Raw genomic sequence first — 25978 nt, forward strand, 5'->3', positions numbered from 1 at the left:
GTAAAAAGATACAGATATTGGCCCCATCTAAAGCCAACATAGTTAGGGTCTCAGCACTTGGACATGAGGAGTGTTAATGCTTCCCCAGCGATCCTCGTTGAAAACCGCTGCTCTTCTAGGTCACTGGGCCTCTGATGTAGCCGCACATTAGAATCTCTTAAGAGGGCTTTTAAAACCAACTAAAGCCTGCCCCCCTGCCCGAGAGTCTGATTTAACTGGTCAGTAGCGGACTGGATATGGATCGTTTAGCTCCCCAGGTGATTCTAATGCACAGCCAGGATTGTGAACCACTGCTACAGATGAAAGCAGTGATCTTCAAACCCTAATATGCAGACAAATCACCCAGGGATTCTGCATGCACTTTCTGATTCTGGGATCTGAGATTATTCCTAACAAACTCCCATGTGCTGCTGTTGCTGATCCATGGACCATCAGTTCAGTACCAAGGGGTTAAAATTCAGACTGTCACAGTAGCACCTACCCTTCGTCAGGGAAAACCCACAAGACCCCTAGTTAGGCTGAGCAAAAGAATTACCCCTCTGTGGAAAAGTGCCACCAGGTGCCCCAAAGGAGCCACCAATAGTGCCGCTTACGGACCCTGAGCCTTGACTATGAGGCCACAGTTCCAGAATCTGTGGGGCCCTCTACCTGGAAGATACTAGAACCCTGAGGCCTAAAGCAGGAACATCAGAATGAGATATGTGGTTCTAGAACCAGTTTAAAGGAACCTGGAACCTCCTGCCATCACTTCCAACATGATACAAGCTAAAACCCACTTCACCCTAGATAATAGGATGCCTGGAAGTGATGAATAAATCACTTAGTTAAGAGCACAGTCACATACTCTGGGAACTCCCCACAGCCACCACTCATTCATTTGAGGGGCACTGCAGTGAAGAACAAAGTTAAGATCTATCCAAAGTCCTGTTCAAGGACATCAAAGATGCCACACTCTTGGAACTGGTATAGTGAGAAGAAAACTTCATGGCTATTTCCCTATGGGGTCTCAGGAAATAGCCCTGGGACTCGGGATCAATTCCTGCAGCCGGATTCAAATGCTGGTCAAAGGGAAAAGACAAACTCAGACAAACGGAGTCAAGGTGTTGACTCCCTGCATTCTTTGGACCCTTCGATATCAGACTCGGGGGACTCATCGTGTGTATCTGGGCAGCCTGCATCTCATCCCCATAACTGTTTAGCCCAGGCATCAGGGCTGCTTAACTCTATGTGTGATCTGCCATACCCCCTGGGTTGGGTGGTGTTATGAAGGTCCCCTTTACTACCTCAATGACTTACAGAGTCATAATGGAAGCAAAGATGACATGTCAGCTCCAGGGACTGGATATTCTGCTCTGTACCAGGACTTGAATTCATAACACCTGCTGCCCAACCTCCTTGGCACTGGTGAAGGGGCATCTCGACTTTGTGCTGCCCTGGTTTGGATGAGCACCTGGAATGAGGCTCTGCTTGGCATTGATCAACCGGCTTTACCTGTCTTTCTATTGGGATTGTAATCAGTCATGGGAATGGAAGCAGGAAAAACAGTTGGGATAAAGCCCTGTCCTTCTAGGGTTTTAGCTCAGTTGTGAGAAATGCTCTGCCTCCCCATCCCTGTCCTCACCATCCTCTGCTTCTAGCCCACTGCCTGGCTCAAGGCAGCAGCGCCTCTGCCCCAAAGTACTGCAACAGTCTCCCCACTGTTACCCCAACCTCTCTCTCTTAACAGCCCTCCTCCATTGTGCTGATGTTTATCATAAACTCAAATACAAACTATGTTAATTAAAAATTTCTAATTACTTCCTATTTCTTAAAGAATAAAGGCTAACACTTTTAAACTTGGCCTAAATGAAAAGGCCTTCCTGATCGAGACCCAACCTTGACTGTCAGCTTCAGTTCACTCCAACCCCACCAAATTCCTCACCTTTCTCAAGCGCATGGTGTTCCCTCCTGACTCTACATCCAGTTTCTTCTCCCTGGAATGCCATTTCTCTCTGGCTGGGTCTGGTAAAAAACTCTTACTCAATTTCTCAAAAAAATTAGCTCTTACTTTAGGGTAGTTTTAGATTCACAGAAAAGTCGCAGGGGTTATGCAGAGACCGTCCATATACCCCACACCCAGTTTCCCCTGTTGTTAAGATGTTACATTGGTATGATTAGTATGATACATTCCTCCCAACCAATGAAATGTTTAGTTCAATCTCCACCATTGATACAAAGCTGCAGTAGAAATGATCTTCAGTGTCTTCCACTCTAGACCTAACTCTGTGATTCCGCTGTGCTATTTGGGTTTCTTACCCCTGTTCCCTGGGATCCAAACCCTGTCTTTATAAACTGTCTAGAGCCTTGGGCACTTGGATGGGACCTTGCCTTTCTTATTCCCATCTCAGAGTTTCTAACCGTGCCTTGAATGCCATTACTCCTCTAGACGATCAGCTCCCTATTACTGGTATAGTTTGGGAACTTGGAGGTATTAAATTAGCATATGCTGGGCTTCCCTGGTGGCGCAGTGGTTGAGAGTCCGCCTGCCGATGCAGGGGACGCGGGTTCGTGCCCCGGTCCGGGAAGATCCCACATGCCGCGGAGCGGCTGGGCCCGTGAGCCATGGCCACTGAGCCTGCGCGTCCGGAGCCTGTGCTCTGCAGCGGGAGAGGCCACAACAGTGGGAGGCTCACGTACCGCAAAAAAAAAAAAAAAAAAAAAAAAAAAAATATATATATATATATATATATCCTTAAAAAAATTAGCATATGTTTATGAGCCAATATATCTATGTTCTAGGTGTGTTTCCACCACTTACCTGAGTGACCTAAGCACACTTTACAGCACAGTACTTAAACCACAAGAGGCAACAAATATTTCTGAATAAATTTAACTTCACTGAGATTCGATTTTCCTATCTATAAAATGGAATAAAAATACCTTCCCTGCCTACCATGTTGAGGGGCTGTTCAAAGGAGAAAACAGTTTTGAAATAACATGTAATAAAATAACTTCAATAATAATCACAAAGTAAAGAATCGAGATATTAAAAGGTGTGTACAATGCGACCTTAATTATGTCTTTTTTTAAAGGCAGTGGTTAAAACGGGAGGAAATGTGTATAAATGTAATATTTAGATTTATCTTGGGGGTAGAATTATGAATAACCATGATTACTTTTTTATGCTTTCCTATGTTTTTAACAGGTTTGTCATTACTTTCACAAAAAGGAAAATACGCTTTTGATAAAAATAGCTAGCACGGGTGATAAAGCAAAATCCTGTCACATGCACTTGTATGATTGAGGGCTGAATGGAAGGAAGCAGAGTCAAATTATCTATCGGTAGGTCAAGACCAGTCTAAGAGTCAGAACTTAATACTGAATACATCAGTTCTCTAGTTGCAAGGAGCTATGGCCGACGTGCCCATCTCCTAGAAGAGGCACATTGCAAGGTCTTCCAGGACAGCATCTCACATTCTAAGACACCTCCAAGACTGTGTAGGGCCCCATGAGCCTGTTTGGGTTTGGAGACAGGGCAGTGGCCCCTCCTGGGGCCCAGCTCCATGAAGACAGGCAGTCTTCCTCCACTAAGGAAGAAGGGCGGGTGGCATCAAATCTTATTAGTTACTATTCAGACCATCCTAAGGCAAAGTCATTTAAATCAAAGTGCAACTTCATGAGAGAAAGAAAAAAAATTCCTTCGAGCTGTTATTATTATTCCTATTTCTTTTGTCTGAAAGTACTTAGGGCTTAAAGGTTTTTTAGTTTATTGTTTTTCAATACTCACTTCTCTCTCCCTGGCCTTCAGGCATCCTGTACTCTAACAAAGAAAGAAAAAATACTTCAAAGAGAAACCAAAATTCTGTCTTCAAACACATCAAAGTAACCATGTTCCAGGATCTGGGAGCCTTCGAGTTGGGCAGGAAAGTGTATTATTCCCTCACATCAGCCTGAAGCCAAGTGCCCTAGGCTGAGTGAATCTCCCTATTTCCACAAAGCCTTGGCTCTTGTCCAAATCTGAAGACCAGAGTGGTAAACCTTCATTTGAGTGAGGCCATCCCTCTGAGCACCCAATATGTAAGACCAGAGCAGAGAAAGTCACAATCCTTTTCAAACAAAATCTTTTGTTTAAAAGACTGAAGTGGAATTTTTAAAAAATAAAATAAAGCCTTTAAGTGGATTCCCAAACTTGCTGCCCATCAAGATTAGGAGAGACTGTGTTCTGCCTCCCTCCTGAGGACAGCTGGGGCTCCCGGATCGGAATGCTGGAGAAAAAATTTCAGATAATAAAAGCCAAATGAGGCTGATAGGCTTGATAAATGGGAAGCCAGAAAAACCTTTCACCCAAAGAAGTCCTGACACTTAGTCATACAGCTGCAGGCCATTTCATTTGTACATAAGTGCATCCAGTCTGACTTCCTCTTGTATTTTCCAGACAGAATTTTGTTTATGGGATCAATGAATTTATGGCCACAGAAACCCACTTTTGACAGCTGACCTGTCAAGATCAGTGCCTGAAAAACTAATTTCCAGCACTGTTAAACAAAATGAGAACTGCTGCTATTTGATAAGACAGCTATGATTTTCATTCATTGCCAAGATCTGCTCTACCCAGACCGGAAGCGTGGATGGAGCCAGAGGTTACAGCACAATCATCACTTGAAAGGGGATAAATGGTTTCAAAATCTGATGATGACAAACAACTGTTCTAGAAATCAGCCAACTGGAGAATAAATTTCATAAACCATTGGTCTCAGGAAAACATTTCCTGAGTCAGTCACGGGGTTCTTCATGTTTGCGTTTGAGTTGTGAGATGTAGGGGTTTGGGACTTTGTGGCCTGTCCTTATTAAATACAGGACTATTAACCCTAAATGGGACAGACCTCCTTTGGAAGATTGGGCTTTGTGGTCTGTCGTCTAATTATAGAGGTGTCATAAAGTGCTGGTTCTCTTTTCATGGCGGGGGAGGAGCAGGGAAGGAGAGAAGAGGCAATCCAACTGCTGTGCAGCCCAGAATATGACCAGATTCATACATTGAGCCTTGCCAATTCCTTGGGAGGAAAGAGGAAGGGAAGAAGGAAGGTAGGTTTGCTTACCCCCAAATCTTATACTTAGCTATATCCAACAAGACAATAGACCAATAACCTCTATCGTCACATTTCGCAACTGAGTGAGCAATACTTTGCTGGTAAGCTTGTTCCTCAAGAGAGCACTGGAGGCTGGAAGTGAAGTTTTTATTACCACGCCAGTCAGATCTAACAGCCATAGTTGGAGCTCCATCTGAGCTGTATCCTCACTGACCAGTGATTGCCATCAGCCGAGTGCAGACATCTTCGGCTGGCATACAGGATTCAGTATGAGGGCACATGGGTTTATCATCATGTCAGTACATGGGATTTTCTGAAATAATAAGCCCTCTATTAGCTTTTATTCCTTGGTCCATTTTTATTGGAAAACAAAACTGTCTGGTGTATGTTTCAAAAAAATCAGAGCCTTGGGTGGGGGTGGGGTGAAGGGGGAACCCGCATCTTGAATCAGCGTGCACTGGGGGATTCAGCCAGCACTGATTTCAGTCAGGAGATGCACATTTTAAACTTTGATTAAATGCAAGGACAACATGCTTAGACACAAACAGGGCATCTTGGAAGCAGAGTGCAAGCATCTGAGGATAGGATATTAATATTTGTAGCCAGGGTTCCTGAAGGAAGGCCTACTTTGAGAATTCATTCTGGGAATTCCAGTATATCAGGGTTACTAAGGGCAGGCCTTGTAGAGTATGAACCACAGGAGATGACCGTCAGATTAGATATATCTACGGAGAAAGGGGCCAGGACCACTCTTGAGGCTCCAGATGTGCTCTATAGGAGAGGGGAGGGGACTCACTCTGAGACATGGGACAACTGAAACTCTCAGCCCAGGAGCATTTGCACAGGGAATTAAGCATTTGGTGAAAGTTGTACTTTCTGAAAACAAGCCCCAGCAGAACTTAGGTTAAATGTCCAAAGGGAAGAGCCCTTAGAAAGTGAAAGAAAAGTGAAATAGGCTGGAGAGATATCACATATGGGGGCTTCATGAAAAACCTTTAGCAAGGATGAGAGAAAGATACTCCCCCAGTGGTATTACAGAGGAGGACGAGGAAAACTAGAAGTGCCCTTGATCCTGGCAACCAGGTCATTCATGATGGGGGCCACAGACAGGCCCAAACTCTAGCCTCTCCTCTCTGAAAGTGTGGGCCCAGGGAGCCCTCTGGGAGCACAGAGGGCTCCCTGGGCCCACAATGACTGACTCTAGTGGTGCCAGCAATGAAATTCTTCCATCACATTCACAGGGAGAATGGAGGCAGTTCCATTTCTGCTTAAGATACAGAAAGCAAGATGATGTTGTTCTCATTGTAACAAACAAACAAATAAACAAAAAGTCAGAGCATCAACAGAACTATACTTTAAAAATTATCCTCTGAGAAACCTGTGGTCCTAAGACCCTCTAGTGAACTGAATGTCAAAGGATGAGAAGTCCCTCCAAGGAGAGACAGCACATAAGAAATATTTCATCTTTGGCAGAAAATGGGACAAAAGAGGTGGTAGTTATATGAGTGGATAAGAAGAAAAAAACTGAAATTTTACGAAATTCTTAAAGGCCATGTGTAGGCCAGCATGACAGTGAGGCTCCCTGGGAGCCCAGACTCAAGGGAGGCCCCAAGGGGGGGCCACACACACTCATCAGCTCTTTCCACCAAGCCTCCACTGGGTGGAGTACAAGAAAGAAAAATAACAGAGCATCCAGAAGTTATGGGACAATATCAGATACTGTATATCCGACATAGGACTTGTGTCTGACATATGTGAAGAAACCTTACAACTCAATTACAGGAAGGCAAACAACTCAATTTTTAGAAATAGAGAAAGAACTTATTTTTCCAAAAAATATATATGAATGGAAAATATGCATATGAAAACTCAACATCATGAGTCATCATGGAAATGCAAAACAAGACCACATGGACATCCACTATACCTCACTAGAATGACTAGAATCAAAGGTTGATGTTACTGAGTGCTGATGAGGATCTGGAATGCAAAAGGTGCAGCCACCTGGAAGACAGTTTGGCAATTTCCTAGAAAGTTAAACATACACTGAGCATTCCTTCCAACAATTCCACTTCTAGTTATTTATGTAAGGAAAATATAAAATAAGTCCAACACAAAGATCAGGATGTGGCTGTTCATAGAAGCTTTATTCATAACAGCCCCAAAGTGGAAACACTCACATGTCAACCATGGTGACTGGTGAATGGATAAACAAAGTGGGGTACACTTATACAATGGAATACTACTCAGCAATAAAAAGCAACAAGCTACAGACACAGGCAACAGCACGGATAAAGCTCAAAAACATTACACCAAGGGAATGAAGCCAGACACAAAAGACCACAGACTTTATGATCCCATTTATATGACTTATTTGAAAAGGCATTATCCTAGGTCCTGAAGATAGAGCAGTGGTGGCCTGCAGCCAGGAATGGGAGGAGGGTATCAAATGCAAAGTAAAAGGAAGGCTATTTGGGGGTAATGGAAGTGTTCTATATTTTGAGTGTACTTGTGATTATACTACCATTTACATTTGCCAGAGCTGACCACACTGTACACCTAAACCAGTGAATTTATTGCAGATAATTGCATCTAAATAACCCTGACTTGTTTTATACACACATGCACATCTTGATAATGGTTTGGAAAGGGTGGAGCCATGTGCTAGAGAGGTGGGCTAGTGGCACTAACCTGTCATGTGACCCAACTATGACCTTTTGGCAAGGATGGTAAGAGGGGAGGATTCCCAAAATAACATGATGAGCGGTGTTAGGACACTCATGTAATTGTGCCTGAACTAGTTAGAGCTAGATGGATATCAAGTGGCCAAGAAATCATTTATCTATCTAGAAGAATTGAATTCATCTTTATAAATGTTTAGGAAGAACATAAGGGCAGTTTTACTTTCAAATGGTTCCTTGGTTTGTGGGTTTGTGTGGGAGAAAAAATAGATTACATAACATTATATATAGTATGATCCAATTTTTTTATGCTTATTTCATTTTACACTCTCCTTGTCCTTTGTTTACTGACTCTGAGTCATCCTTTGAAGATCATTCTAGAGATGCTTCCTTGCACCTTTCACCAAGAGTACGTCTCCCGTTGGTGATCCCAATCCCTAGCATGCCAGCCTTGATCCTGTGGAAATGCTTTTCATGATATATTAAAATTGCATGTCTATTATTCACAAATATACTCTATCTCTAAAAGCAGGGACTCTCTTTTCTTCATTTTGATTCTCTCAATAAAATTTTATTAGAAAAATTAATAAAATTTATCATCCCCTGGGCACTTTCTCATTAACTGTGCTGAAATTTCATGTTTTTCTCAAACTCTAACCCCCAGGATACGTCCCATATCTGAAGCTCTGTAAACGGCTTTCTCACTCACTTCTGATTTATTTATAATGGTTGAGAGTGCCTGGGCTGGATTTTCTCTTTTGCATGATTTTGTTTTGTATACTTACTTTTAATACTTCTAGTCATGGGAAAATGTTGGTAAAATGAATGATTCAAAAGGCATTTAAAAAAAACCCACTTTTTATGTCTTTACCTCTAGACTCTCATTGCACAAAGTGTGGTCTGTGGACCAAGACATCACATTTCCTGGAAATCTGTTTAAATCAAAGAATCTTGGCTCTATCCCATGTCTCTTGAGTCACTGTCTGCATTTTAACAAGATTCCCAGGTCACGTGTGGGCACAGAAAAATTTGAGAAGCATATTTCTCGATCATGCCACCATGATTTCTGGCCTAGAATCTTTATGAGCTGCTTTACCTATCTCTCAATGCCTCTTATCCACTTGCTATCTAATCCCCACTCAGCAGCCAGAATTGTCTTTCCTTTCCTTTTTTTTAAAAAAAATATTATTTATTTGGTTGCATCGGGTCTTAGCTGCGGCAGGAGGGCTCCTTAGTTGTGGCATGCAAACTCTTAGTTGCAGCATGCATGTGGGATCTAGTTCCCTGACCAGGGATCAAACCTGGCCCCCTCCAATGGAAACGTGGAGTCTTATCCACTGTGCCACCAGGGAAGTCCCTTTCCTTTCCTTTTTCAATAAAAATTGTTTTATTTCACTCTCTTAAAATTCTCAAGTGATTTTCTGTTAAACTTGGATTTAAAGGCATGCATCCTTTTCATGGCTTATAAGACTTTCCAAGACCTGCCCCAGGCCTGCCCTTCTACCTCAGCCCCTGCCATGCTTTCCATCTTGCTTACTAAGTTCCACCAAAATGCATCGCCTTTCAATTACTCTCTCAAGCCAAGATATTTCCTGCCTTGGGAACTTTGTATACACTCTTTACTTTCCTGATAATTCTTATCTCTGTCCTTCACATTTCATGTTTGGCTCTTTCTCATCTGGCAGGTCTTACCTTTATCCTCTTGATAAAGTCAAGCTCACTCTTCCTAAGTACTCAATATTCTTAAGTTCAGAACTTTGTTATTTTCTTTATAGCTCTCAAATATTGTAATTGTTAAAACCAACCTCCATGACAAATTTTTTTTTGTTTCTATCTGTTCCACTGTTTTTCTGATTAGCTCACCATCCGATACCCAACCTCTGATACATTTCTAGCATACAGCAGGCACTTAATAAGTATTTGTTGAATAAGCAAATAAATCAATGAACTAGTCCAAGGGGTCAGCAAAGTTTTCCATAAAGGACCAGGCAGTACATATTTTAGGCTCCTTGGGTCATATGGTCTCTGGGGTCAGCTACTCATTGAGTGTGTGTGGCTTGATTCCGATAAATTTAACTTACAAAATAAATGACAAGCTAGATTTGATCCAAAACCCATAGTCTGCAGATCCTTAATAGTTAATATCTTTAAAAAAATTTTTAATAGATCTTTATTGGAGTACAATTGCTTCACCATACTGTGTTAGTTTCTGTTGCACAACAAAGTGAATCAGCCATATGCATACACATGTCCCCATATCCCCTCCCTCTTGAGCCTCCCTCCCATCCCCCCATCTCACCTCTCTAAGTCATCGCAAAGCACTGAGCTGATCTCCCTGTGCTATGCTGCTGCTTCCCACTAGCTAACTATTTTACATTCGGTAGTGTATATATGTCGATGCTACTCTCACTTCGCCCCAGCTTCACCCTCCCACCCCATGTCCTCAAGTCCATTATCTATGTCTACCACTTTATTCCTGCCCAGCAACTAGGTTCATCAGTACCATTTTTTTTTTAGATTCCATATATATGGGTTAGCATACATTATTTGTTTTTCTCTTTCTGACTTTCTTCACTCTGTATGACAGACTCTAGGTCCATCCACCTCACTACAAATAACTCAATTTCATTTTTTTTTTATGGCTGGGTAATAGTCCATAGTATATGTGTGCCACATCTTATTTATCCATTCATCTGTCGATGGACACTTAGGTTGCTTCCATGTCCTGGTTATTGTAAATAGTACTGCAATGAACACTGTGGTACATGTCTCTCTTCTTTTTTTTTTGCGGTACGCGGGCCTCTCACTGTTGTGGCCTCTCCCGTTGTGGAGCACAGGCTCTGGACGTGCAGGCTCAGCAGCCATGGCTCAATGGGTCTAGCCACTCCGCGGCATGTGGGATCTTCCCGGCCCAGGGCACGAACCCGTGTCCCCTGCATCGGCAGGCGGACTCTCAACCACTGTGCCACCAGGGAAGCCCCATGTCTCTTTTTGAAATATGGTTTTCTCAGGGTATATGTCCAGTAGTGGGATTGCTGGGTCATATGGTAGTTCTATTTTTCATTTTTTTAAAGAATCTTCATACTGTTTTCCATAGTGGTTGTATCAATCTACATTCCCACCAACAGTGCAGGAGGGTTCCCTTTTTACCACACCCTTTCCAGCATTTATTGTTTCTAGATTTTTTGATAATGGCCATTCTAACTGGCATGAGGTGATACCTCACTGTAGTTTTGATTTCCATTTCTCTAATAATTAGTGATGTTAAGCATCTTTTCATGTGCCTCTTGGCTATCTGTATGTCTGCCTTGGTGAAATGTCTATTTAGGTCTTCCACCCATTTTTTAACTGGATCGTTTGTTTTTTGATATTGAGCTCCATGAGCTGTTTTTATATTTTGGAGATTAATCCTTTGTCTGTTTCATTTGCAAATATTTTCTCCCATTCTGAGGGCTTTTTTGTCTTGTTTATGGTTTCCTTTGCTGTGAAAAAGCTTTTAAGTTTAATTAAGTCCCATTTGTTTATTTTTGTTTTTATTTCCATTACTCTAGGAGATGGGTCAAAAAAGATCTTGCTGTAGTTTATGTCAGAGTGTTTCTTCCTATGTTTTCCTCTAAGAGTTTTATAGTGTCTGGTCTTACATTTAATTCTTTAATCCATTTGCAGTTTATTTTTGTGTATGGTGTTAGACAGTGTTCTAATTTCATTCTTTTACATGTAGCTGTCCAGTTTTCCCAGCACCACTTATTGAAGAGGCTGTCTTTTCTCCATTGTATGTTCTTGCCTTTGTCGTAAATCAGGTGCCCATAGGTGCATGGGTTTATCTCTGGGCATTCTATCTTGTAGCATTGATCTATATTTCTGTTTTTGTGCCAGCACCATACTGTCTTGATTACTGTGGCTTTGTGGTATAGTTTGAAGTCAGGGAGCCTGATTCTTCCAACTCCGTTTTTCTTTCTATTGTTCTTTCCACCTAAAATGTTTGCCTCTCCAGCTGAACTTTTCAAAACACTACACTTCTTTCAAGGTTTAATTTGTCATTTTAAAAAGTTGTTTAACTGTCATGTTTTCCAGAAATCCCATTTTATCCCTCCAACCAGAAGTGGCAGATCCTCCTGCATCCTTAAAGCATTCTGCTTGCCCCTTTTTCATGGCATGGATCACATTCAGATTTCCCCGACAGTTCCTGCAGCAGGCTATATTTTCTAAAGATGGATGTGACAATGTTTCCCATCCCACATTCTCTTCTATAATATGACTTCACCACCCCCTATCAAGAAGTGACGTTTAATTCCCTTCTCTCTTAAAATCTGGTCTGAATCTGATGCTGCATGTCTTTGAGTCTAGGTCAGAAACTTCTGCTTGACTCTTAGGATGCTCGCTCTAGGAAAGGGATTTTCAACATCAACAACATTGACATTTGAGGCCAGATAGTTCTTTGTTGCAGAGGGTGGGGTGTCTGTCCTGTGCATTGTAGGATGTTTAGCAGCATCCCTGACCTCTATCAACTAGATGCCAGTAGCATCCCCTCCCCCAAGATGACCAGCAGAAATATCTCCAGACATTGCCAAATATTCCCCCCGGGGACAGAATCACCTCCCATTTAGAACCTCTTATCTAGGAGAAGCCTGCTGCCGTGCAAAAAGTTCAGCAGCCCTGAGACTACCATGCTGGAATAATCACATGCAGGTATTCTAGTCAACAGTCCCAGATGAATCCGGTCTTCCAGCCACCTCTGCCGAAGCACTAGACATGTGAATGAGTCCATCTTAGGCCCTTAAGAGCAGCCCGTCAGGCAGCTGAGTACCAGCAAGCGATCTCAGTTAATGTCAAAAGAATCACCAAACCAAGCCCTGATCAAATTTCTGACGTGCAGAATACATGAGATATAATAATATTATTGTCTAAAATAGCAAATTTGGGAACATTTGTTATGCAGCAGTAATATCTCAAATAGCATTTGGTACCTGGAAGTATGGTGGCATTACTATAAGGAAAATATAAAATATGTGGAATTGGCTTTGGGACTGTGTAGCAGGAGGAATCTAAAAGGACCTTAAGGAGGCTTTTAGTAGAAGCAAAATGAGCCTTAAGGAGACTGGTTGTGAGAGTTTAAAGGAAGGTGAGGAAAAATACTGGGTTGACCAAAAAGTTCGTTTGGGTTTTTCCATAAGATGTTATGAAAAACATGAATGAACTTTTTGGCCAGCCCAGTATTACTGGGAGCTAGAACAAAGAGTACCCTTGTTATATAATGGCAGAAAATTAAGCAAAACTGTCACCTGCAGTAATATGGAAAATAGCAATCTACTTAATAAACAGATAGATTTGGCTAAGAGAATGTCAGGCAGAATTTGAAGTGTCTTTTTTCTTATCTGTATATCATAATGTAAACATAGACACATAGATAGTTCATAGATGGACTAAAGAAGGGATTTTGTTTTCAAGCAAAATTTAGAGAAAATATCTAGAAGCCATGATTTGTTGGATTCAAAAATAAAAACTATTTCTCAACCCGAGTCTCTTCTAGCAGAAAATCTCAAAATAAAAGAAGTCCTTGATGCAAAGAAATCTCATAGGTTACCTGGAAAATATGGACCCATGAGGTCAAGGGTGCAACAGTAAAACCCTTCCTTAAGATCTCAGAAATGCTTAAGGTAGTGTCTTATAGACTTTTCAGAGAAACAAATGGCATTTTCTGCAATCTGAAAGGCGTGTATCACAGGCCCTCTGTGGTAAACAATAAAGTTTCTAAAACTCCATAGCAAACTGTTAGGGAAGTTGAGGTAGAAAAGAACCTATCTCAAATAAATTTGTAGGCATGGTTTTCATCTAATATAGTGAAACAACCAATAAACTTTATAAAACACCCGCACAACTTTTTAAAGAATTGCAATGGCAGAAGCACAGCCAGGGGACATAGAAGCACAGAATAAATGGGACATAGAAGATGCAAAATGGAAAGAGCCTTTTAGACCTCTAAACTTCTATGGGCAGGAAGCAGATGAGAAAACTATTAAGCTTAAAACAGAGTATATATTTTTATGGAAAAGTAAGGATGAATCAGAAGGCAGAATTGAGAACTCAGAGGACTGATCAGATAGACTCATTCCCAGGAAGCAGTAACAGGTCCTAATCAAGATGCTACTAATGTGAGCCCATGGAGAATATCTTCTCCATGCAGTGATTCAGGGATCCAGGCAACATCTATCCTGTGATAACCTCTATCAACATGTGACCTCCATGACACAAAGAAGAGATGAAAAGGAAAGCATACAAACTCTTATGCACTCTGGACCAAAAGTAAGAATCCCTTTTGCAAACATTCCCATTTATTAGAACTCAGGCACATGGCCTTATGACTAGCATATGGCTTTTATGTGGGAGGGGAAATCAAAGATGACTCCAAAGTCTTTGCTTAAGCATCTCACTCTGTGTGAACAAAAAATAAACTTGTATTAAGCCTCTGACAACAGCACAGTCTAGCTTATCCTGACCATAGTCCATCCTTCACATAGCAGGCAGAGTGACATTTCAGAAACATCAATGATTTCATATCACTCCTTTATCTGAAATGCTCCCTTAGCTCCCAATTAAAATAAGATCCAAAATCCTAAGCACGACCTACGCCATTCTCCATGATCTGATCCTTATTACTTCTCTAATAACACCCTATCACTTCCTCCTAGTTGCTTAAAACAGCCATACTGGTCTTCTTTCTCCTTCTCAAACATTCTACAACTATTCCTAGTTTAGAGCCTTTGTACATCTTCCTCTTCTAGAAACATTTTTACTGTAGAACTATTCTGAGTTGGCTTCTTTGCATCATTTTCAGTCGGTCCTCATTTTCTCTAAAGAGATTCCTTGTCAATCTCAGCAGATTCCCCTGCTGAGTCCCTCTCTATCTATTTTCCTATTTCATTTCTGAATAGTATATGTGACCATATAAAATTATCCAACTTATTTTATTATGTAATTGCTAAAAATTTTATAAAGGTATAGTCTCTCTTCCCTCACTAGAATATAAGCTACATGAGGACAGAATACTTTTGACACATTTTCAGCAGTGCCCTCAGCACTTATTAAAATGCCTGGCACCGAGCAGGCACTCAATAAAAGCTAATGATTAATACTATCATTATATCCAATAATGCAGATATGCATGCCTATTTTTATAGTTAGTTGAATTCCAACAGAAACATCTATCCCAGTGCAGACAAATGACTAGAGTGTGGATCTGGAAGAATCCTAATATAAGATCATATGATATGTTCCCTCACTCCAAATTCAGGGAAGACTCAGCTATGCTCAGAAGCACAAGACTCTTCTGACTCATTATCAGGTAAGAATTTAAGCATCTGATCACCTGTCATCATTGGTTGAAAGGTGTGATACTCTAGTGTCAAAAACAGGGCTTATGCCCCAGCCTCATTGACAGAAAGCCTTGCATCATAAAACACTTGTAAAAACTGAAAAGAAAGAAAACCAGTAATCATACGGAAAAAATAAAAACAAATACTTCCAAGTATTAGCTAACAAGCATGGAAATATGTTTCATCTAATAACATAAAAAGACAAAGTTGTAGTGATATACTATTTCTTGCTTATAAAAATATTTTTAAAAAGTAAAATACTTAGTTGATGATACAGTGAAATGAGCACCATCATAATACAGGGTAAATTGATACTCTGTGGAAGTTACTTGACAGTCTGCCTCAAGAGCTTAACAAATATACCTCTTGACCAGTCATTTCAATTCTAGGGGATTTTCATAGGGAAGGAGCTCTATGCATTAATGACAAAAAAAGTCATTCACATAGATGATCATCAGATAATTAAATACAATGGTGAAAACAAACAAAAAAGGACACTTTAAAATCCAATTACATGAGAATTGTTAAGTAGTTATGGTCCACCCCCAGATATAATATAACGCAGTGCTAAAAAATATTATTAGAATGGTAATAACATTAGAAAATACCATGACCCTAAATGTTGGGTAGTGAAAATCAGAAGGGGACTCTTGTAACCGCTGAAGAACTGTTTAGTCAGTAGAAATAGAATGTATTGTGCCCGTGGGTTGAGGAGAGGCCCTGGAGAAAAGCACACGGGATGAAGGCAGATTCTGGGTGTTTACACTCTTACAATCTCAAGAGAGAAGGGAGTCAAGAGTGGATCAGAATCCAACTAAATGGAGCAGAAAGTCTGTTTAAGTCTGAATTGCAAAGGCACCTCTTTTGGTTGCCCTGGTTACAGGCCTCCTTCTCTTGGCAATGGTATTATAAATGGGCCAAGTCACATGCAAATGAAGTAAGCAGTATTAGGGAACAGCAGGGTTGACTCTAAGATGCTCTGCTTTGGGGTAGGTCTGGGGAAGAATTTGGGAAGAGTATGTGCAGGAAACAAAAGGTGACATTAAGAAGAGACAATGTCACAGTCAAAATAACAATGAACTGCTGCCAAAGCTTGAAAACACCAGATCTTCTGTCACTCCCACCAAGGTGGTCCCATCACAGCAGGGAGTCCACAGGTCTTTACTTGTTCAGTTTGTGGTTTTGGGGGTCAGTACAGGTCAAAGGCAGGGAATCAAGATTACATGATTTTATAAGGAAACAGGAAAGATATATGATAAATATATTCTTATTGTTATATATGTGTATATATGAAAATATACACCATGTATATGGTATACAGTATGGGGATCTATAGTACCTGATAGATAGATAGATAGATAGGTACAAAACTTAATAACGATTCCTTTTAAGTAATGAAATTATTTTCTTTAGAATTCAGTGCATTTAAAAAACTTTCTATAATGAGCTTGCCTTCCTTTTATAATGAGAAAAATAAACTGTAATTTGAAATTAAGCTGTGCTTTTTTACACAAGAAAGCTCAGTGTTCCCTGGCAGAGAAGCCCAGGGGTATGTCCATGCCAGTGACCAGCTGAAAGCCATCATCCCCCTATTTATGCTAATCAGCCTATTCTGGCCAGGACAGAGCCACATCAGCCTTCCCAAAATGGCCTTTCTTTAATCCACATTCTTTAATGAAGCTTGGAATAGACAAACTGTAGAAAGAGTCAATGTGCCCCTTGAGCCTATCTTCATGATCCTTGTAATTGGTACAAGACCAAAGCACACACAATCCCAGCCCTCAGGCCCTTTATGAGTTAGAATTGTTGTGAAACACATCCCGGGACCAGCCCTGAGCTCATGTTCTTGGAGACACACTCCAGCTGGAGAAAGACCAGAAATCTTGACCCACACTTGGAGGGTAATATGTGGAGACACGTCTGGCCACCTTCTCCAAGGCTGGGAAGGCCTTGGAGGTGATCTCGCACCATGGTCTCCACATTTCCTGGGCATTACTCCTTCAGTGAAAGAATGTTAAGCCCCAAGACAATATGTGTATGCTTATTTATGAAAAATATACATATATACTAACATACTGCATATATTATAAAAAATAGGTAAAGTAGAATTTTACAAGTGGAGATGCAGATGCAACCAATTATCGTTAAATGTCCTGCCAGACTTGGTAGATCATATTTTCATTAGGGAATATTTCAAGATCCAATATACACTTAAGGAAAGGTTCATTATTAACCACTATAAATTTAATTTGGTATCTTAAATAATTCTACTGATAAGTTGGAATTTTTTTAACCAGTTTCCTACAACATCAGTACATGTTGCCATTGTTTTTTATCTTATAATATGGCTGACAAGGAGCTCACACTAAAATATGGAGAAATGTCCACTTTGCTGTTTTCATGTTGTTTACCTTATTTGTATTACCTTCAATCTGAAAATTATTAATAGGTAACTTTTTAAGCCATTTCCCCCCATTCTCTAAGGATCATTTTACTTAAAACTCAATATTATCTATAAATCCCTTAACAGGCAGATATGAATGATAATACATTATAATTTATTGAAATCCAATTAAAACTTGGGCATTCTGGGCAACCATCTGTGTTCTAAAATCCCTACTTTTCCCTTGGGGTACCCCACATTCCACACATCAGTACTGCTTAGAGTGTGATCCGTGGACCAATGCCAGCCCTCAAACTATTTCTAGTCCTCAATGAGATAAGCAGAGAAATCAAAAATAAGTGTATAAACACATCTAGCAATTTGACAGATCACCCTGTGTAGTCTAATTCAACAAAGAGGGAGAGACTTATGTTTGTAGGTCTTTTATTTCATTTTATCTTTTTAGAAACTCATTTTATGGTACTTCATGAAAATATTGGTTAGTGGCAGGTTGAAAATAAAAATACATGGTCCTTCCTTGCAGACAGTTGAGAAGCTCTGTCATAGGTGACACGCAGACAGAGTGAGGGCGCTGTCAGGCACACAGGTAAGGCCAGGACCAAAGCCTGAACGATTCGGATGGTAAAGCTACAACAAGCCACTTTTAGATTCAGACAGTTTATTACTCATATAGACAGAGAAAGGAAAAGTGGCCAAATGTACTAGCTTCCTGGGTCCTTTTACCACACAACAAAAATGACAGCACTGAAACAAAAGGGTCTAGACGACTGTAACGCAAATGGTGGGATATCCCGTTGCTATGGAGCCAATTCGAGATTCAGCTAAGCAGTTTTCTAGCCCACAGCTATACTCTGTATTCAGAAAGCTTCCCAACTCATCAGAACCTGAGCAGCAATGAGAAACTGCCTCAGGACAGCCCCCCAGGAGAAATAGGGAGGGGATGGGAGATGACAATAGCGAACTCCTCACAGGCCTCCTCTCCTCTCAGGTTCCAGGAGGATCACAAGGTGTTTCACCAAGACTCACAGTAGCTGCAGTTCAAGCCTTTGCCTACATGGCCCTTCTGGATACACGCAAGGCTGTCAGAGCATCATGGCAGAACCACTCCCCTAAAAGCACCATTGCCAATCTATGTCGTAAATACTGTAAAGCTTCATTTCCTTCTTAAGTTTTAGGAAATAAAAACCTATAAAAAAAAGTTCTAATTTTATCCTCTGTCACCCGATGGCCCATTTCACTCATGAGATCACTCATCTAGTGAAATCCCCATATGATGTCAGAATCCACATAACAGCAGCCTAGTGACTACTTAGGCACTCAACCGATGGAGGGGAAGGGGCCCACTTCTATCCCAGGTGTCATTTTCAAAATATGGGCAATTCACTGAGTTATTTCTTCTATTGACTCATCAATATATCCATTAACTAAATAAACATTTATTGGAGCCTGTCATATGCCAGAACCTGACAGGCAGGGGTCACAAAGATGGATGAGGTATAGCCCCATCTCATCCGTCTCAGAGAAATTTATGATCTAGAAGGGAGAAAGGAACAATGACAGAAAGTAACTAAAATCATGGGTTACATATGAGAGGGTTTGTAGAATGCCCTGTGGAAAGACAGAGGGAAGAATGGCCCTCTGAGCCTCGAAGCCTAGGGAAACCTATGACAAAGAGAGTGAGATATGATATTAAAGGGTGAATAGGATTCCTTCAAACAAAGAACAGAAGGGTCATTGCTGGTTAAAGGAAGCGCATATGCAACATAGTAGAGGTGAAAGAGAGCATGCCATGCCCAGAGACTGCCCCTTCCCCCAAAAGATGTCTCCTTTCCTCGAGTTCCATCCAGTAGGCCAAGAAAGAGACAGCAAGGCATACTGGAGAGAGGTCCATCTTGGGAGTCGAACATAGGCTCAAATTCTAGTGTCTCCCCTTTAGACACTGCGATCTTGGGCAAGTAACTTAACCTCTTTGATTCTGTTTCTCCACCTGCAAAATAATGAATTCTTACCTTAAAGAGTTATTTACAGGATCAGGGTAGGCTGCATGTAAAATGACTGGCTTATTGGAAGTTCTTATTTTTTATCATTGTTATGATTTTTCTTAAAGCATTTGGGATGTTTTTGGATCAGTCTCATCTCTAGCACAGGACAGGCTTCCTGGTGTTTGAAGCAGCCTAATGGGCCGCCTGGGGGGTTTTTAGTCTTTCCTCTCAACAGCTCCCCTCCTACCGTTCCTGATGAAGCATGCTTCTGAGTCACCCTTTTCCAAACACAATCTAGTTTTACTTCATCTGTGGGTAGAGGGGCAGCTAGAAAGGGGCCCAGGGCTCCAAGCCTGGTCTGACCTTGGCAGGTGTTTCAATGATCTGTTGTACCAAAACACACTACCCCAAAACCAAGTGGCCGGAAACAGCTACAATGAGCATCCAAGTGTGCAAAGTAAAAGCTGAGTGGCTTCCTGAGGTTCTGGAACTTCTGCAACATCACTTCTGCCACATCCTATTGGTCAAAGCATGACACTGGCCAGCCCAGATTCCCAGGGTAGAGCAAGAGACTCTCTGTCTGGAAGGAGAAGCAACAGAGGCAAGTGCCAAGGAGCACACATGCAGAACGCAGGGATCTGCCACCGTGAGAGAACCTAACAGAGCAGAGGACTGTGCTGTTCTCACTTCTCAGCTCTGACGTGGCACGTCTGCTCAGGGACACCTGTGCAGGGAGCCCAGAAGGCAAAACAGACCTGAAAACACACAGGATGGGGACCCCGACACCCGGGCCCCTCCCAGGACCCAGTACCTGGTGACATGGACAGGAAAGGTCTGATACAAACTTACACAGGTCTCTCCCCTGGTCCTGGGCATCAGTCACCTCCTCTTAAAATGAGGGGTAGCATCCTGACCTCTCAGAGCCCTTCCACTGCTACAAGGACTTACTGAGACCCTGCCATGCACTGGACACTAGTGGAAGAAGCTCCAAAACGACCCTCACCATGGTGATCTCTCTCCCGCTCTCTCCATCCCTCTCTCATCCCCTACCTACATGTATATATGGGCATCCAGCCATGTGTCCATCTGTCCTGTACACTGAGGTAGCCATTGTTTCTTTATTGATTAAATCAACAACTATATAGGTTATGCCAGGCACTGCTCTGAGCACTGTACAAATATGAGCTCCTCCAGTCCTCATGACAACCTAATGAGGTAGGCACCATTACCAACCCCAAGTACAACGGGAAAGAGAGGCAGGGAGTCGTTTTCAAGCTTTAAGGGCAGGTGGCTGCACTACTTGATCAAATATGCTCATAGTCTGCTGGCTACTTGTACACAGGGATCTAGCTGTTGGAATGTGCCCTGAGCTACGTGCAAGACCTAAGATGTGAAAAACATACTGACCCCACAGAGGAGAGCCCGGGGGCTCAGGGCTCACCTATTCAGCAGAAACTTCTACCTCCCTATCAAGGCTCTGCTGCCCCCTCTCCCTGGGAAGCGCCAGCCCTCACTTAGGAATGCCTCCCTGCTCATTCTCTGTGGGTGAGAAGGAGACACTTGCCCATGGCCCAGCCAGAACCTCATCCCAAAAGAGCCACAAGAAAGCAAGCTGGCCATGGTACTGCTGTGCCGAGGACAGTGTCCAGGATGCAGAGAGGAGCCGATGCCCACCATGAACAAAGGAAATCCTCCCATCTGTCTTCTGGGGGAGTTGGTGTGCCCAGAAAAACAAACATAATGGTCTCTGATCAGGGGAGTGAGGAGGGGCTACCAAGCCTGGGTTGTCTTACAAACTTTCAAAGCATCTCCGGGGTAGTGGCTGACCTTGATGTTGAAGGAGGGAGCGGGGGAGGGAGCTGAATTTAGACAGAGTTCAGCAACAGCTTGAAGGTGTGGCAGCACCTGCTGGGGACACTGACTAGTGGGTGCAAGAGGTGGAGCTGGACCAGGTTCAAATTCTAGCTGCACTCCAAACATACTGTGTTAACCTGAGCAAATGAGATCTCCAAGCCTCAGTTTTCCTATCTGCAAGCTGGGGACCACCATTTAACTGTGGTAAGACTGCATGATAAGGCTGCTAAAAAGTGTCTACTACGTTTTTGGAGTTCAGTAAAGTCTGTAGCATACCCCTAGGCTGGGAGGTATTCTAAAGGCAGAATGGAAGCTCCAACCAGACCAAGAAGGCCCAGTAGGCGGGGGCTCACTTATAACACCATTCCCTTTAGTACATCCTTGAACATGTACCAACAGAGGGAGCAGAGAATAGCACATAGGGAGTGGGGAATAGAGTGCATCTCTGCACTCATACTCCTTGATTAATTTTGCATCTGCTACCTCCTAGCTGTATCATTTTGGGCATGTTCTACAGCCTCTTTGTACCTCACATTTTTGATCAGTGAAGTGAGTAGGTGTTTCAATCATGTTTTGCTGCATTATCAAACAATTGCAAAACTTAGTAGCTTAAGATAAAAAGCATTTTCAATCATTTCTTTGCTCACACCTTTGCAATTTGCATAGAGTTCAGCATTAGCTCGTCTCTGCTCCACGTGGCATCAGTCAGGGAAGCTCAGAGGGGCAGCAGGGTCTACTTCCAGGATGGCTTTGCTCATCTGGCTGGCAAGGTGCTGGGGCTATCAGCTGGGATCTCAGCAGGGGCTACTGGCTGGGGCCTCAGTTTCCCTCCACATAGCTTCTTCTCATTGCTGAGGATGGTGGCTTCAGGGTAGTCAGATGTCTTACATGGTAGCTGGCTTCTGCCAGAGCATAAAATAAAGGCCAACGGGTGTCATAAGATTGAGACCCAGAATGGTCCCAGTGTCAGTTCTGCCACATCCTATTGATTAAAGCAAGTCATAGGCCAGCCCAGGTTCAAAGGGAGGAGATTACAAAAGGGTGTGAATACCTGGAAGTGTGATTCATTGAGGACCACCAGAATCACAGCTCACCACAGCGCCCTCTCCCTCATAAGCCTATTGAGAGGATTAAGCGCATGTGTCAATCTATGGCACTGGCTGAGTCATGAGTGACCTGCTCGTACTGAGGTGGGAGAATGGAGTGACCAAAGCGAAGGAATACAGCCAAACTGCTGGAGTACCCCTGTCACTGGCAGTGTGACCCAGGACAAGCTACTTTACCCCTATGCACCTCAACGTCCTCCTCTATAAAATGTAGATAATCACAGCACTTGCCTCTAGAATTGTTGGGAGGATTAGACAAGTGGGTGTTTGTGAAGTTTTTAAGACACCCTTTAACAACACTGAGCAACACTGAAGTTAAACACTAGAGTTTAACAACACGAAACTGCCTGACACATAGTACACGTTGTAGAGGGCTTGCTGCTTTTTTTTTTTTTTCGCGGTACGCGGGCCTCTCACTGTTGTGGCCTCTCCCGTTGTGGAGCACAGGCTCCGGACGCGCAGGCTCAGCGGCCATGGCTCACGGGCCCAGCCGCTCCGCGGCACATGGGATCCTCCCGGACCGGGGCACGAACCCGCATCCCCTGCATCGGCAGGCGGACTCCCAACCACTGCGCCACCAGGGAGGCCCAAGGGCTTGCTGCTTTTATAATACTAATCCAAGCCCACTCCAATCTCTGAGCCTTTCCTTGGATCAAGTCAGTAGCATCAGCACTTCCCAGTGTGCAAAGTGACTTCTACAGAGCCACTGTCTTCTACCTCATCCTTGAATGGTAGTCAAGGTCACCGAGTGCTATTCATGCTTCTGCCACCCTGCTGCTCTCTGCCAGGCAGCCCACTCTGATGGGATTTGCTGCCGGTTCCTGGACCAGCCCTTAGCCTGCTGCGTCCTTACGTCCCCAGGACCTGGTCAAACAGCTGAAGGCATCTGCTCTTGGCAAAAGACCTGGAGCCCCAGACAAGCCAACCCCCATCACTCTGTCTTCCTCCAAAGGAGAGCACTTGTGTTTCTTCATCTTCATGAACAACCAACTCTCTCTTGGAATACGTCTCCCTAGCTTTTCCTTGATTAATCACTGCATAGAAACGACCCTCCTTAACCAGAGAGAACTGTCCTCCTGGGTGGTAAAAGGCGATGTGCACAGGGATAGAAAAATAATATTTTTTTATACAATCCATAATTAGGTCTTGGAGAAACAAATTAAATGAAGGCAAAATCATGTTTCTTTAAAGCATGAATACTGATCTGCATAATGATGTACATTTAATGGTTTTAATTTCCAAGGGAAACGATTTTTAAATGAGTTTGGAAAATGTATTTTTCCCTTCAATTCTATGTCTATAAAGCTAAGTCCCCAGCCCTGGTGCTGCATCACCCCAGCCTGCAATCCTAGCTAACTAGGGATGACATTTTAAACTTAATACAGCAAAAGCATCTTCCCCCTCTGAGGGTACCCTGCCATGCAGGTAAAGAGCACAAGAAAGAAATGGTCCCCAAACATGGGGAGGGGAGAGGGTAAGCTGGGACGAAGTGAGAGAGTGGCATGGACGTATATACACTACCAAATGTAAAACAGATAGCTAGTGGGGAGCAGCCGCACAGCACAGGGAGATCAGCTTGGTGCTTTGTGACCACCTAGAGGGGTGGGATAGGGAGGGTGGGAGGGAGGGTATATGGGGATATATGTATATGTATAGCTGATTCACTTTGTTATTCAGCAGAAACTAACACACAATTATACTCCAATAAAGATGTTAAAAAAAAAAAAAAGAAAGAAATGGTCCCCAAAGCAAGGTGCATGGGAACTTGCTTGCTTGCCTCACAACATGCCTATCTCCTCCGATTCCCAGGCCTAAGCCATCTCGGTGGGACCCTTGATAGTAACAACTGTTGTTGCTATGAATATATAACATGGCTTTCTGACATCCGTTTTGGCAGGAGCCCTGTAGCTTACCTCCTTAGGAGGTAGTGTCACAATAGGAAACCTGGAGTCACATGGCCTGACTTAAGTTAGTTCAGTCACAAATAAGATACATGGAAAGTGTTGACTTTCCGTTGTTTTTTACCTACACAGATGGCCATTTTACATGGTTCAGCTTTATGAAATGCCTATATATGGCAAGTGCTCAAAAGATTTCAGGTATTGTTATTATTAATATTATTGTTGTTGTTATTAATTGCATGAGTTGGGCAACTCATCTATAAACGGAGAGTTGGGAAAAGCAGATGGAATTATATGAGATAAGGTACTTATTAGTACTCTGCCCAGCATACCAGCCAATTTCAAAACAATTTTGTTCACTCCCCTTGCCAGTTTTCGGTTTGCCTCATTCATTTGCTGCCAGGAAAACAGAATTAACTCAACAAGCCATAGGCGCCTTGCATGCCTTTATCTTTAAGCCTGCCCACATCTTGGAAGAGCAGTTGAGGCTGGGCACACTCATCGTATTAGCTAGGGAGACAGAGGTCAACAGTAAGTTTGTATTTGCAATATTCTCTATGGTTTCTCAAGCACAACCTCCCCAATTTCCCCATTTTATCTCTCCTAAGAGCTCCATGAAGTTATGCCTGGATTTCCTGTGTGGTAGCCATTCTGCTTGGCAGTAGCAATTTGAGGGTTACTGATCTTCCCGGGCAGGGAAAGCTGCATCTTATGGATACCAAGCCCCAGGAAGGCCATCAAACTCCACCTGTGGCAGTGATGCTCTCAGCTGAAAGCACAGGCAGAAGGTCTTTCTTCAACATGGGCAGATTTGCCCACTGACCACTGACACCCATGAGCTGTGGCTTTGGGCCCACAGCATTGAAAATACAACAATAACGCCTCTAACCTGGAGTTGAAGCTCCTGCCTTTTGGGTCCTTAATGAAATCTTGGCCAAATCTTCAATAGATAAAGAGACTCTGAGGTCAGATGAATGAATGAAAAGTAACTTTTTATGCATATCCTAGAAGGACAGGGGGCTTGCCAACCTCCAGGCACCTACTATACACTCTTTCAGTTTGTCCTCTCAAAGATGCCCGAGACCAGCTTTATAATCCTCGTTGACCCCCAAGAAGCCAACCTGTTAGCTCCCGGTCCTGCATCAAGTGGAAGTCCATGTTTCAAACACTAATGGTTTTATCTCCAGAGGGTTATAGATCACACCCCCAAACCAAGCGTCTTTGAGGACAGCTTGTTTAGGCTTCAGCAGTTAGGGATGTGTGGAGATGAAGAATTGACTCCTGTTCTTTGCAGTTTTTGATCATACATTCAAACAAATATTTACTGAGCCCTTTCTTTGCAGGTGCTGTGCTGGGGACAGGGGAGCCAGGGCTGAACAAAGGATGTGGTCCCTGCTCTCACAGTGGGTGCCCACAGTGTACACGGGTAACAGGCACATAAATCAGCATATATGTTGATGTTGTTGTCCCGTGCAAGTAAGTGCGTGGCACCCAACCCAACCCAGGGTCATCAGGGGAGCCTCTCTTTTTTTTTTTATTGAAGTATAGTTGATTAACAATATTGTGTTAGTTTCAGGTGTACAGCAAAGTGATTCAGTTATATTTATGTCC

General features: G+C 42.7%; 1 protein-coding gene across 1 annotated transcript in view; it reads right to left on the bottom strand.

Annotated features, from left to right (window-relative positions):
• Positions 1-25978, bottom strand: part of GRID1 (glutamate ionotropic receptor delta type subunit 1) — a gene marked incomplete at both ends in the record, with an annotated part of 680272 nt that overhangs the window by 119081 nt on the left and 535213 nt on the right. The gene's annotated exons all lie outside the window — the stretch shown is intronic.

This window comes from Hyperoodon ampullatus, assembly GCF_949752795.1.
Source record: "Hyperoodon ampullatus genome assembly, chromosome: 1".
Lineage (NCBI taxonomy): Eukaryota > Metazoa > Chordata > Mammalia > Artiodactyla > Ziphiidae > Hyperoodon > Hyperoodon ampullatus.